General features: G+C 37.5%; 1 non-coding gene across 1 annotated transcript; it reads left to right on the top strand.

Moving 5' to 3' along the window:
- The first annotated feature begins 14,284 nt into the window (after positions 1-14,284).
- TRNAM-CAU (transfer RNA methionine (anticodon CAU)) lies at positions 14,285-14,357 on the top strand. The gene has a single exon. It is a non-coding gene; the product is annotated as a tRNA-Met (tRNA).
- The last annotated feature ends 1,136 nt before the right edge of the window (positions 14,358-15,493 follow it).

Genomic DNA, 15,493 nt, shown 5'->3' with positions numbered 1-15,493 from the left:
GTTCCACACCCACCAGAAAATGTTCACCAGCTGAAGATGGCGCTGACAGAGGAATGGACGATGTTACCGCAAGAACTTATCAACAACATTGTTCTAAGTATGGACAGGCGGTGCAAAGCCTGCATCGACATTAGGGGTGTCCATATCTCCTACTGAGGACCACCTCTTCCCTTTATTCCATCTGTGGCAGTGATGCATCTGTATCATGGCAGCCAGTGCTATGTTGCCATTTTTGAATAAAGTCCCTCTGTATCGTTTTGTTTCCGTTGTTGTTTCCTTCATCATTTCTGTACCTCACGAGGTTCCTTTGGTATGCTTTTCCCATAGCCACGCCGCACTTAGGAGAAGCTACAGGTGAAAACCTGACTGGTCCTTAAATTTTGCACATCAGTGTATTTAACACTCTGCTGTCATCTTCAAATTGTGAGATATTTTCGGCTCCTCTGCACTCTGCTGGAAAGATAACATCATCAAAATCTTTCAAGACATCTGCTTCAATGCTCTTCAAAAAAAAAAGAAAAAGAAGAATTATGACATAAAAATGAATTCACGATTTTAGGCACTGCAATGTCTATACTCGATATCAAAAACTTCTCTGCATGGATGTCCCTTTGGAAGATAGTAACCAACATGAGTAATGAAGAAGTAGTCATTGGAAAAGAAAAAATTGTCCATTGCATAGGATGCAGCGAAGATTTTCATAATCTTAGTGAAGAACAAAATAACATAGTTTTCTTGGAAAACACTGGGTATGCCGAGTACCGTCTTATTTAACAATAAAGATGGATCACTTTCAAATTCTTTTTTAAGAAGGTACAGAAGTCCCTCTGTCTTCCTGGCAGAAGAAATGGGTTAAAATATGAATTTCTTTGTTAGTTTTGGGTTGTTACAAACTGATGAGAAACACGAATTTTAAAGGAACTTCAGAGCAAAATTATGAGGCTAATTGGAAAATATAAAGCACATATTATTATTATTATTGTTGTTGCTCTTATATTATTTCTCTCTAATTGGGGGATTCCACCCCGTGACAGGTGGAACCCCCCAATTGCAGTACGAAGTGCACAAGGTGGTTGCTATGTCTCATTTTACTGTTGGTCGAAGAACTCTCTGACTGTCTCCTACAGGTGTTCAGGATTGAGACTTTCTGGGGTTCCTTATAGGTGTTCTCTGGGAGACCGATTGCTGCTAGGTTGTTATGTAGGGTCTTTGGCACCATCCCGATCATCGTGTCAACCACCGGTACGGTGGTTGACACGATGATCGGGATGGTTATTATTATTGTTATTAACAAATAATTTTAAACTTACCATTATCACGTTATGACTAAGACCAGATATAGTCCCAATTGTAATTTCTTTATTTTCCAAGGCTCTAGTAAGGTCTTCAATTGTTTTAATTTTCTTTGCAAAGTCTTTAAGCGTCGAAAGGGAATGAAGGGACAGCTGTATCTTGCCACTATCACAAAAGAACACCACAACCAAGGCAACCGAAATACTTGAAAGCTGTAGGGCAGAATAATGGCTTGTGTGCTTCCGTTGTTTGAATTACAGGAAAAATTCTGTTGAATTACAACAGAATATCGTACGAATTTTGGTTGGACCAAGAGACTCCATTTCTTGGAATTGATGTTTTCTGGAATATATTAAAAGGTATTTAAGTTTTCTTAGGGAAGGTCAGTCAAAATGTAAGAACAATGCTATTGAAAATATTTTAATGTTAATGAATGCGACTTGAATCTTAAAGAATGAAAATAGGAAGCGGTAGCAATAACTCTTATTAAAATCAGACCATATTATTCGGAAATTTTTAGATCCCTTCCAGACCAGCACAGCGAAATATACGGAGGGCTATGACTTAAAAAAATCTTCTGAAAGAGGAACAGTAGGGCATTGTCCATTCAGAAAAATGAACCAGCGAATGAACCTCTTTCACAAAAGATGGACTGTGTTGTCGCTTGAAAACATGGTCACTAAGACTTCCTGGAAAAAGAAGAGTGAGTGTTCCTTGGTGAATGAATTATATATTTTGTAGAAGAAGGACAAACCTTTCTTACTATCCATAAGTATGACTGCAGCGTTGTGCTCGAACAGTTTCACTGCAATGCAGGTTGCAATGCAATTTGATTTTCGCAAATATGTGAGAAAATCAAATTAATTTTTTAAATATTAAAACAACATCATAAATGATGTAGTGTATATCTAATGTTAATTGTATTAAAGCATTCCATAATTATAATTAATAACATAAAACATTTAATGAAATTAATTTTATTAATTTATAATTTCTTATAACGTGGGCTTTTTCTACATCTTGCACGTTATAAATCAGAATAAAATTGGTATTTGTACAACACAATTTGATATAGCTTTCTCCAGATACAAAATGAGAATTTTATTATTGGAAAATTTTTAAATATAAATAGCACTTAACAGCTTCTGCAGAGCCAAAAATTTCCATTCTGTTGATGTTCACTGGAATTGGACAAAGTTAAGATTGAAAAAAAGAAATTCATCCTTCAACCGTCGGTATTGCTGGAGTAATCAAAGCACACTGGTCAAAGCTATTTTAGAAAAAGACACGGTATCCATACAGACGTTGGTATCATCCTTATAGACTGCCTACCTGCTCCTCCGATTTGGGACCGATAGAATAGGTCGGGGACCCCTAGGAAAACATATTGAATTCGTCTGGACCGGTTCAAATTCACTTGATGTACCGTTTAAATAAAATCTGAATTACTGTTAAAAATGGACTTACATTGAACATTTTTGACGTTCGGTACATCGATAGCTACTCAGCTTCATCATGAGTTACATACAGGGGAAGGTGGACAAAATAACGGAAACACCCGTGATAAGAGTTACAGTATGCACTGATATGGCGTTGGGCCACCCTTTGCTTTTAAAACAGGTTTTATTCTACGTGGAATAGATTCAAATAAATCATGAACTATCTTAAGAGGAACAGTGGACCATTCTTAATACGTTTAAGTCTGGCGATTGACCATGCCATGGGAGATGCGTATACTCAATGTCATACTTCTCAAACCAAGATTGAACACAACTGGCTGTGTCTGTTGGAGCATTATCATCTTGAAACGCTGATCATTTGTGGGAAACAACGTTTGCACTATTGGATGAACCGGGTCACTTAGAATATCGCTTCTGGCAAGCAGTGGCAGCAATTAGTCCGTTCAGAGTGATGATAGGACCTAAAGAATATGAAGATATTGCTGCTCAAACCATTGTTGATCTTCGTTCATGTTTGACGTTGGCACGAGGCAGTCAGGATGTTGTGCTTCCTTTGGCATTTGACAAACGTAAATTCTTCCTGTTGGAAAAAGTGTGAATGATTCATTTTCGGATCCATGTGTTTATAAAAACTAGTCAGACAAGCAGTGTGTCCCAAGCTTTCTTATTCATTACATTTATAAAACCTTACATTAAAGAAAGATATACCCAAATAAATGTCTTCACCATTACTGGGATACTGACCACCTGTAGGTAAATAATCAGTATTTGGAACATTTTTTATAATTTAATAATATTTCTCCAAGTCTTTGTACATAACTGTTTCAGCGATTATTAAGTGAGGATAATTGACTGACAGATTTCGCAGTTCCCACAGATCATCTCCTTTCAGATGGTGTTTTCGATCATTTCCTTTGTGCTGCATAAAACATACATTGAAAGGCGTGGCATCTCTTTAACGAACCGCTCTGACCTACATATAGAAGATTGGGACATTTACGACATCACCAAAGCGTTTTATTATATTTGCAATATTAACTAGCGACTCTTCACACCATATGTGACATTCTTTCGCGAAGAAATATCCAACAATATTCATTGACAAGCCAATTTTCTTAAAAAAACAACAGATTTCTTTTATTTCAATCTTTAAGAGTTTGAAATATTACTGGTAGAGTGATATATATGCAGATGTTTATGTTTAGAATAATAGTAAAAAAAAGTTAAGGGTGGTCTCGCTTGTACACTTGCGAAGCCCTTTCCGGTGAACCTTCCTGAAAAGATATAGTGGTCAAAGATATCCTCCAAAGGTCAACCAAAATATGCTCCTAATGGAAATACCCATTTGTGGTCCCTATCTTTTGTTTGTCTCTGATTAGAAACTCCAATCTGAAATGGATTTAAGAGTTTTACAAACAGAATGACACTTTTCGTACTTTTATAATGGAGAAATCGAGGTCATTAGTTAGAAAGACATACGTTCAGGAGCGATGAGGAGAGACAGACCGCTACCATGGCAACGGAATCGGTTAATTAGCTACTCTCTTTAATGACGTATCGTCTACGGCAATGTATAGATTTCTTTTTTAATTTTACCCTTTACAGACATCCCACGTTTTAGTTATTAGTTCATCCTCATTTGTTTCATTACCGATAGCGTTCTTAAAATATCAGGAATGCATTAGAAAAAAATTAAAGAACATTTTAACGATAGGCAAATGTGGTGATTACTGTTAGATGAAAACATCCAACAGTAATCACCAACATCCAATTTCGACAACATCCGAAGTGATGGGGAAAGGATAACAGAGAGAGAGATGAAACAGGGAAAGAATCAAAGGAATAGACAGGAATAATTAGAATAAGAGAAGGGAGCTAAAAATAGTAAATGAGTACGAATCAGTTGATAGTATGTTCCAAGGTTAGTTTATGTCTTCGCAATATTAAAACGCCTGGACAATAATCAAATATACACCATGCTGCCACTTTATTAGGTACACGTATCTTGTAGCGTGTTGAGCCTCCTTTAGCCTTCAAAAGAGCTGATTTCATCTAGGCATGGACTGAACAAGATGTTGAAAATGTTGTGCGGGAATGGAGTACCATGCAGACAAGAGTGTGTCACGCAGCTCCTTCAGATTCGACGGAGGTGTAGGCCTACAGCGAACAGCCCTTTCCAGCTCATCCCGAAGATGTTCAATAGGATTGAGATCTGTGTACTGAGACGGCCACTGCAGAAAAGAAAAGTCATTGTCATGTTCCTGGAACCATTCCATACTGATTCGGGCTTTGTGCACAGGTGCATTATCCTGCTGGAAGTGACTATCTGACTGGTGATAAACTGTCAGTATGCGGATGCACTTGGTCAGCAACGATGTTTAGGTACGATGTGGCATTCAGACGTGAATCTATGGGTATCAATGGACCCAATGTGTGCCAAGAAAACATTCCCCACACCATGACACTGCCCCCGCCACCTTGCACAGTAGTCGTCAGACATGACGGGTCCATGGATTCATGTTGTTTTCGCCAAATTCTGAGCCTTCCATCAACATGATGCACCAGGAACTTCGACTCGTCAGACCAAGCAACTGTTTTCCAGTCCTCGATAGTCCTGTGCTGGTGTTGCTGTGCCCACAGGAGGCGTGCTCTCTTGTTGTTCATTGATAACAAAGGTACGAAATGTGGTCGTCGGCTGTTGTAAACCATTCGCGACAAAGTGCGATTAGTGGTCGGTTGCGATATTTTGTTCTGCGCACCAAGGTTGTATTCTGAGTGATGTGCGACACTGTGGCCCGTCTGTTTGCTTGCACAATTCTAGTCAACCCATCCTCCTCTCACTTCTCTCACGAACAAGCGATTTTCTTCCACAGAAGTGCAGTTGAAAGGATGTTTTCTGTTCGTTGCACCATTCTCGATACACCCTTGAAACTGTGGTCTGTGAAAAGTTCAGGAGAACTGCCGTTTCAGAGATGCTTTGTCCAGCACGTCTTGCACCTACTACCATGCCACGTTCGAAGTTCGTTAGATCACTCCTTTCCCCCATTCTTGCTACGGTTTGTACGCTTAACTGATGCTAGAAAGGTTGTTCTGCTGCATTTATATCCACAACTGTGGTCATGTGACTTGCAACGTTGTGGGACACCACCATTTTTATGCACAGCAGGGGTGTATCTAATAAAGTGGCAGCACAGAATAGATGACAGGATACGATCGATCATTATATTGATACACAACAAAGTATTCTCACACTGTAAAAAGACATACACATTCCCTTTACTGGGCATAATTAATATTCAAATATCTGTGACGATTCGTTTATCTAGATTAGTACATGAGCTATGGAAGATGCACTTTTTGCTCGCAGTTATTAGGATCTCATGCTCATAATGAGGGGCTTAGAGGGGAACAGGTATTCTGTGTGTTATCAGACACTCAGTCTAAAACACTGATGGATCCAATATCTTTCTATTACAGAAGTTTTAGGAGAAGACCGGTTGGCCTGCCTCCCTAAAATACACTCATGCACACCTTCTCGATTGTAAGCCCTGTTATGTCACTTAGGTGGCAACGAACGTGTAGAGTGGTTCTCTTCAAGACGCCTGGTCAGCGTGAAGAGGAAAAGACCAAACCCTCCAGCATATCACAGCACGACAAAACAAATGGCCCTCATTTCACTCCTCCTCTAACGGCAGCGAGAGGATCAGAGTGGAAGCAGAGGGTGCTAAGAATCTCTGGGTACGACCAGGCTGCCATGCACGGAGACTGAACTTGGCCTGTTACAACGTAAGATCGCTCATCGGTGAAGACAGGATATTAGAGCTGGAAAAGGAATTAGAAAATGTGAGTTGGAATATCATCGGTTTGGCTGAAACAAGAAGAAGAAATGAATCACTCATAAGTTTATCAATTGGAAATCTGTTGTACACCAATGGAAGCAGTGAAACCAGTGAAGGTGGAGTTGAGTTTCTGGTCCATAAAGATATAAAAAACAACATTTTGTAATTCAAAAGTACATCACCAAGGGTGTCAAGACTAATACTCAAGATTTCTAAGAGGTACAAGCTGACGGTTGTAATGATTTATACACCAACATCGAGCCATCATGATGAAGAGGTTGAAGAAATGTACACCGAAATTGAGAGCTTTTTAGATGAGCAGCAATCACACTACACTATTATTATGGGGGGACTTCAATGCTAAGGTTGGAAAAAGACAAAACAGCGCAGAAAGGGGAACTATAGGAAATTTTGGAATTGGTGAAAGAGGTGAAAGACTTGTTGAATTTGCAGAATCTCAAGGATTGTCAGTAATGAACACTTTTTTTCAAGAATAGGGTGAACAGAAAGTGGACATGGAAGAGTCCAAATGGATTAACAACTAATGAAATCGACTTCATCCTCACTAACAGAAGACATATCGTGAATGATGTTACTGCCCTGAACAAGGTAAATGTTGGAAGTGATCACAGAATGGTAAGATGCACACTTGATATAGATGTAAGAAAAGAAAGGAAAAAACTGACTCGAGTAAATAATACGAAGGTCTTTGAGATAACAGAAGAGGAAAAAGAGCAGTATGTACTGGAACTTAAGAATAAGTTTGAGCTTCTACAGACTGCTCAGGACCAAGATATCCACGAGGAATATTACAACTTTCTGAAAGTGATAAAGCCAAGAAACCTATAGGGAAAAGAAATCCAAAGAATTAAATATTAGTCAAGAAACACTTGTTATGATGAACTGAAGGCAAAAAATGAAGAGCAAGATAAATACTGACAAGGAAGGAGAAAATTGTGTATACTGAGTTATACAAAGCCATTAGAAAGAAACCCAGAGAGGACATAAGAAGATTTAACACAAGAAAAGTAGAACGAGCATTAAGGGAAAACAAAGGACTTAAATCAGGAGCCATGAATAGTAATACAGAAAGACAAATGATACTGAAACTGAAGAATAGCGATGGTGTACTTATTAATAGCAGAGAAGGCATAATTCAAATAGCAGAAGACTACTATAGAGAATTATACAAGGAGCGAGGGAATGATACCAGCAGTGGGGAAGATGAATCGCAAATCAGTAACACATAAAGCATACCTGATATATGCTTCCTGATGAGGTAGAACTTGCGTTGAAGAAAATGAAGAATCAGAAAGCCCCGGGGGAAGATGAAGTTACTGTTGAGTTGTTAAAATTGAGAGGAAGACACATAACACAAAAACTGGCAAGGTTCTTCACAAAAGGCATTAGAAGAGATGTGACGCCTAAGCAGTGGAATAATGCAATCATAGTTTTGCTGCATAAGAAAGGAGATAAATCAGAAATTTGAAATTATAGACCAATTAGCTTGTTATCCCACATCTACAAGTTGTTCACAAGGGTCATTACTAACAGAGTAGAATGAATACGTGATGAAAATCAACCGAAAGAGCAAGCTGGATTTTGGACAGGATTCTCAACTATGGATCACCTTCACGTAATATCACAGCTAATGGAGAAAGCAAATTAATATAAAACACCATTATGCCTAGCATTTGTGGATTATGAAAAGGCATTTGACTCCATACAGCATAAGGCAATGTTTCGGGCACTGGAAAGACGAGGCATAGATACCCCACATATTATGATTTTGAAGAAAATATATGAGAGTGCTACCTCCTTTATTAAACTAGAAAAAGACAGTAGCAAATTTAAAATCGAGAAAGGAGTTCGACAAGGAGACAATATCTCCGACGCTGTTTACTGCTGCCCTTGAGGAAGCTTTCAGAAGATTAGACTGGTCGCAGAAAGGAGTCAATGTGAACGGAGAATTAGAGGAAAATCTTAATCAGTTATGCACAGTTAGTAAGGATTTTGGACTAAAGATGAATATGGCTAAAACAAAAGTAATGATGAACAAGTATGCCACGGAAAGGGAAATAATGATTGAAGGAGCAGTAATTGAAAAGGTGGAGTCATATACTTATCTGGGACAAGTCATTAGCTGGAATAATGATAAATGGCTGGAAGTCAAGAGAAGAATAAATTTTGGATGGATAGCATTCAGGAAATATAGCCACATACTGAAGAGCAATATCCCAGTTTGTCTGAAACGTAAAATAATGAATCAATGTATACTCCTCACCATGACTTATGGAAGTGAATCTTGGGCACTCACCAAAAGAATGGAAGAGAAGCTGAGGACTACACAGCGAAGAATAGAACGAATTATATTGGGAATCAGACTGTTAGATAAGAAGAGAAACACATGGATTAGGCAGCAAACTCAAGTAAAGGACATTCTTATCAAAACTAAAGAACTAAAATGGTCTTGGGCAGGACACATAGCTCGAAAACATGATGGCAGATGGACTAAGAAAATAACAGAATGGTACCCAAGAGGAGCTAGAAGAAAACCTATAAGACAACGGCGGAGGTGGATCGAGGAAATTCATGAGTTTGTGGGTAGTAAATGGATGGCCATTGCACTAAACAGAAGGAATTGGAAAGTTGCTGGAGACGCCTTCATCCTGCAGTGAATTGAAAATGGCTGATGATGATAATGATCATAATGAATGCCAGCAAAGAAAATTCCAAACTTGGGATTTTCTTTAATTGAAGCATTCCTTTCCAAAATTAGTTGCTGGTGATTTTAATATGCCAAAATCAAAATATCATAAAGTGAAATCAAACCTGTACATGGTTTTGATACATTCCGGATACACTTCTCCACTTCGACTTGAGAAATTAACGAACGCTACCTACCTGAAGCTAAAAGTGACTTGACCTGCTTTACGACAAACGTTTAAACTTACAAATTAAAAATAAATAAATAGTCTTTATTATAGAACGAGAAAATGTGTTCTATTTATAGGATTGTTTGCTGTGAAAAATAATCTCAATGTTTGTGTGTATAAGCCCATTTGGAATGGGGTTATCCTCAATGATGATCTGAAGGTTCGTGGGATCTGGTTTCAGAGGATAAACGACTTGTGCCGACTTCTCCGGATTTGTGGAGAGGCAGAATGAAGAGAGTTAGTCTTCAAGGTCATGCAGCTTACTGTTAATCAGATTGAAAATTGCCAGAGTGGAAGAATTGTACTTAATGCGGTGAGTACCTTGAGATTATTGTCATATGATGTTATAGGAGTGTTTGTATATCAAGCGGCCAATGGATAAATGGGTCGATTACAACCGTGAATAACAGACCAGAGAGGACCTCGCCTTGTGCAACACCCGCATTAATTGTTCTGGTTATTGTCTCGTCGCGAAACTTAAGGACAATAATCCTATCACGGAGGCGCGTATTCAAAAAATCACAAAAGGTTTCAATCAAAGGATTAGCGATATTCAAGCAGATCCACAAGCGATAAGCAGTATCAATTGTCGATGTATGTAATGGCCATTTCGGCTTTCTCTTCAACTGCATCGAGAATGACAGTTGTGATCGAAACAAGGTTTGTTGTTGTAGATCTTCCTTTTATCGCATAGTGTATTTGTTTTGGCTGGTCCTGGAGAATTTGTTTGGTCAAACAAGGAAAAAGTATCCTTTTAAAAAGTTTTAGTAGAATTGTGGAGTTGGAGATTGCTCTGAAAATGATCATGGAGTTAACAGTTTTCAAATTGAGAAGATGCCTGATTAACTAACTCTACCTTCTCATAATCTGACTACAGCCCATTTAGTTGCGACTTTCGAATTCCCTCAAAAAACATTTCTGAAAGAATGAAGGAACTAAACTTGCCCAATATTGATAAAGATGCCTCTGGGCTGGCAAATGAGAAAACAAAGTTTTTGTTGAAGGAGATGCAAAAACATCCGGCTCTCATCGAGAACAAATCATTGGTTCAAGCAAGAATTGAAGCTTCTCTCCGTGAGGAAGCAGAAATCCTTCCGAAGATGGCGAAAATATTGATGCTTTCAAAAAGATAGAACGACCTTCTTGAAGAAGAAACAAGTAACATATTGTGCACCTGTAAGTGTAGACTCAAACACGAGAGAAGGAGACAACAGAATCAGAATCGCTATATCGTTCTGGACGAAGTCGATTTTAATGGATGGGTTAGCCCACTTTACTCTATTCCCAGAAGTTCAAACTTTCGAACTAACTAAAGTTACCGTCATGAATGGCTCGCATTATCCTCAATTGAGCAAGGATTGTTCTCAATTGATCAATTTCCTACCTTTGTAATAAAAATCTGCAGCGTACATATAACTAATCCCATGCTGTTTATTTTCAGAGAAATCCAACTTACCAGCTCGCTTACATTCTGCTTGCTCATTCTGGAAGCAATATACTGAGGCCAGTCACAAAGATGAAGAATCCAAAGCTCCACCAAGATTTTGGGTCCATATTAATAAGATGCACCTTACTAAAATTTTTAAAAAATACTGCTGTACTTCTTCTTCAGGTTCCTTGTTCAATTTGAACGTTGGAGACCAACATTTTTCAGCCAATTCTCTCCCTTTCTTTGTGAAATAGTTCTTGTGTTGAAAGACCCTACATTCTTTGTTGTTATCAAGTCACTTTTTTTCTTTGTCTTCCTTTTGCTGTCGTTTAGCTATTCATTAACTATCCCAAGGATGTCTCCTTGGGATAGTTAATGTGGTGGTATCCTCTTGCTTCCACAACGCAGTGCTGCAGCTATAGGCTTCCCTAAGTCTTCAGGTTTCCAGTCCGGATTCTAGTTGCTATAAACGTCTCAGGTTTGTAATAGTGAGTGCTGCTGCTGCCCATCACTATGGTTTGTATCGGAGTTTTCCTTCTCCTATGTATATCTCTCGGTCTGGCTCCTATCCACGAGAAACTGTGCAGCTTGTGTGTCCCTTCTGATAGATAGGCTATCGCTGGTATAGCTTCCGGGGTTGTCAGAGCACGCAAGGTCCCGCACCACGACAAGGTGAAAATACCACCAAGGGAGTGTTGTACTCCACAGTCACAAACCACGGCTTTTATCACAACCTTGCTCACCCCCCATACAGCTATGAATAAACGATCGACGATCATTAATCTTTTAGAGTTGATAATCTGAATTCGAAAAGTCAAACGACGAATTCAAACTTGACGTTATCTTTGGTGACAAGTCTACGTTTAATCGCATCTCTGTTCTGGCTACTTTTGATATGCTAAAATTTATTTTATCACCAACAGAAATCATCTTGACAACCATCCTTCCGGAGAGGCACCACCCACTAAGAATTTCTGTAAGAATATACCACTTCAAGAAGACTCCCACAAGGAGTTCTCTCCATTCTCTTGTCTACTCTTGCAGCTGAGCTGGTTCCTGTATCTTGATACGTTATCCTACGCCGACAACCTCAATCTCTTGAATTTATTCTGGTGACCCAACGCAGGTTTAAAAGATAGAGACAGAGGAGGATTATCAGTCTTTACCTGTGTGACATCCTCTGTCTAGAAGTTGAACAGATGTACAACAGTAAGAAATACGAGAAACAGTATAGAAAACATGTATTGTCAAGAAACATTTCAACATATCCAGTTCTGATGAAGACTTGCAGTTGAGATAGATTTATTTAGTTTATTTCACCAGACTTCCTTAGCGTAAAAACTTTTACTGATTAACTTTAAAAATATACGAGAGTGTGTTTCTAAGATTCTGCAGCAATAAATTCCATTCTTCTGCCAGCAGAACCCTTAGTTCAACAAGTGACCGAGGAGATGCGATGCGATGCCCTAGGGGGTCCCACAAATGTTCGATCGGATTTAAGTGTGGTGTTCGTGTTGGCCACGACTGTCATTGGATATCTTCAGTTTTAAGATATTTCTCCACCACTTGAGATCTATGTGCAGTGGCGTTGTCGTGCATGAAAAGAAAATCTGGGCCAACCTCATCCCTAAAAAGTTGAACGTGGGGTTCGAGGATTTGTTCTCGGTACCTCTGAGCAGTTACCATCCTCCTATCAAAAATATGAAGAGGGATGCGGCCGTTGATCATTATTCCGCCCCACACGAGAACATCGCCCCCACACTAAGAGTCCCTTTCTCTGATATTGGAGGAATGGTACGGCATTCCTCGTTGTCTCCAGATAAAACAACATCTGGAATCTGTTTGTAGGCCCATCAGGGCTCCAAGTCACATGATCATGGTACCAGTTTCGAGGAGCTCTGCGATGGTTTGGAAATAATGAGATACAGGCCACTGGCTTCCTTCCGTGGAGTCCTCTTGAATTGAACTTCTTAACACATTCCGGTTGGAAATGTTTTCACCTGTGCAATCTCAAGAAAGATTTGATGACAGGACATCATACGGTTCCGTCTTGCTGTCAGAGCCAGATAGCGGTCTGTTCTGGTTGACGTAGCCCTCAGGCAACCTTGAGCAGCTCTTCTTATAATGGTCCTGTCTCCTGAAATTGTTTCCATAGTGCCGAGACAACACTGCATGACACATTATGTCAACATGCCACCTCCCTCCTTCGACTGCCTGGCTTTATATCGTACAACTGCTTGTCATCTCAAAGAACTAAACGACGATGACTTGCCATCCTGAGTACTGGAAATGTGGCTATACCACTGAGCAAGCCAAAAAACGGGAATGAAGTGATGTGGTCGCAACCCGTGTTTTTATACGAGTGAATAATTTACATAAATGTGCGGCTCTGTAAGGTGGTAGATCGATTTCTGTTGAATAATCGTATTTTTAGATCTAGACAATATCTGAATGGTTTCAGTGAGAAACCATTCAGATATTGTCCATATAACAGTTATGGGTATAGAACTGCTTCAATTGAACTGATTGGAGAAAGACAATAGAACTTAATTATCTCATGGAGAAACTAAACCTCGATGCAATTTGTATTCTAATATTTACTGAAGAACAAAGACATTATGCTGTTAGTGTAAATTTCGAATCTTTCTCTCTGTTATTATTATATATTTAATCCACTAAAAATCTTTGAAATATTTCTACTCATAAGTTAATGGGAAAACCACACGTGCGATCTCCTAACCTACTCTAATCTTGGTTCATATCAATGGAAGCATTGACGATGATGATATGGTATGAGAGGCACACGGATCAAAACAAGGCAAAATACTCTCTGTCTGTCTTATCTTTATTTTATTATTTTAAGAAATAGAAGGTATAACACAAAACACAGTTATTTCGTTAAAAATACAAGGTAATCAAAAGTTATTCAACTCTTTTAAAATAATAAATTAGTATCTATTAGGAATTTTTTAAATTTCCTTTAAAAAAATATTCACAATAAAGTTGCACACGGTCTTGGTATAAAATTAACAACGTTTTTCAATCTTGAAAAAAGTTTGGGTTATGGAGGCCATACTCGAAGAAAGACCGAGCTTCTAGAAGGATTGGAAGAAGGGATATAATCAATGCCATAGAGGTCGAGGATGTAAGCTTTGCAAAATTCAAAGTGGAACTGGATGGGTACTTTTTGTACTGCTAATTTATGTTGATTGAAATGGAATCTCCTTCCATTTTTGTACTGCATGAAATCCATTAATTGAAGAACTGCAATGGATTGGAACCGGCTGAATTGCTCTATCAGTAATATTAAATGCAGTTTGTTCAACTGCCTCAGTAGCGCAGTAGGCAGCGCGTCAGTCTCATAATCTGAAGGTCGTGAGTTCGATCCTCACCTGGGGCAAAAAGATTTTTTTATCCGAAAATGAAAACTATTTTTATTTGAGGAAAATTTTAAATTTTTATAAAAAAAAATTATGATTAAGTTTCAAATTAAAAAAAAAAATCCATTTAATTTTTTTTCTATTGTTTAAAATTTTCAGGAAATTTAATTTATTAAATAGTTTATATATTTTCCTAAATTAAAATATTAATTTATTTCTACTAAATTAAACAAACTGTTTATAATTGTTATTTTATAAAAATTTGAATTTAAAATTGAAAAATCATATTTTTATTAAACAAAATTTTTCATAATGCATTTTTTAAATTAAAATTTTTATACAGTTCACTTTTTTTAAATTAAAATTTTTATACAGTTCACCTTTTTTAAATTAAAATTTTTATACAGTTCACTTTTTTTTAAATTAAAATTTTTGAATAATAATTCCTTTTTTTTGTTTAAAATTTTTCTTTTCTGGTGATTGTAGTTATAGAATGATGTCATATAGCAAAATTACACACTTCTCTTTAACAAAATAATAAATTATTTATTTTTGTCAGTTATGAAAGGTATTTGTATAATTATCGACCATTCGGTTTGATATTTTTTAAAACCACGATGAATTGAATTTATTTATGAAAAGACTTATTTGGAAAAGTAACAGTGTTGTGTGCTAATTTATTCTACCCAATTCTTCAACCTTAAAAAAACTTTTAAAAAAACAGAAGTTTGTATTTACATCTGTTGAGATGTTTTCAAGCATAAATAGTGTGTAACTCTAAAGAAAAAAGGCAAACATATTTAGAGTGAGGTTGAAAAAACAGAGCTAGAAAAGAATTCACTGGAATATGTCTTCGATACAAATCAGTATGATGAAAAAATACACAAACATGTATGATTACTTAAAATTCTACAACCATGGGTGATTTATTTGATGTTAGGTGGCTCCATCTACCGGTAATTTAAAAATTAAGTTAGCAAATGCTAGTTAATTGTATTTACACTTTCGTGATTTATAATAACTTGCTATTGTAAGTAAGAATGAAATAAAATTAAAATTAATTGAAAATTAAAATTTATACATAATTAATAGCATTAACAACAAAGTATTTTAAATGAAAACGGTAATGATAGAATACATACGAAACTGAATGTTT

The sequence above is a fragment of the Mastigoproctus giganteus genome, chromosome 4 (genome assembly GCF_048544385.1).
Source record: "Mastigoproctus giganteus isolate SK-2022 chromosome 4, ASM4854438v1, whole genome shotgun sequence".
Taxonomy (NCBI): domain Eukaryota; kingdom Metazoa; phylum Arthropoda; class Arachnida; order Uropygi; family Thelyphonidae; genus Mastigoproctus; species Mastigoproctus giganteus.
The sequence above is the reverse complement of the archived record's forward strand: the minus strand, read 5'-3'. Positions and strand labels throughout refer to the sequence as shown.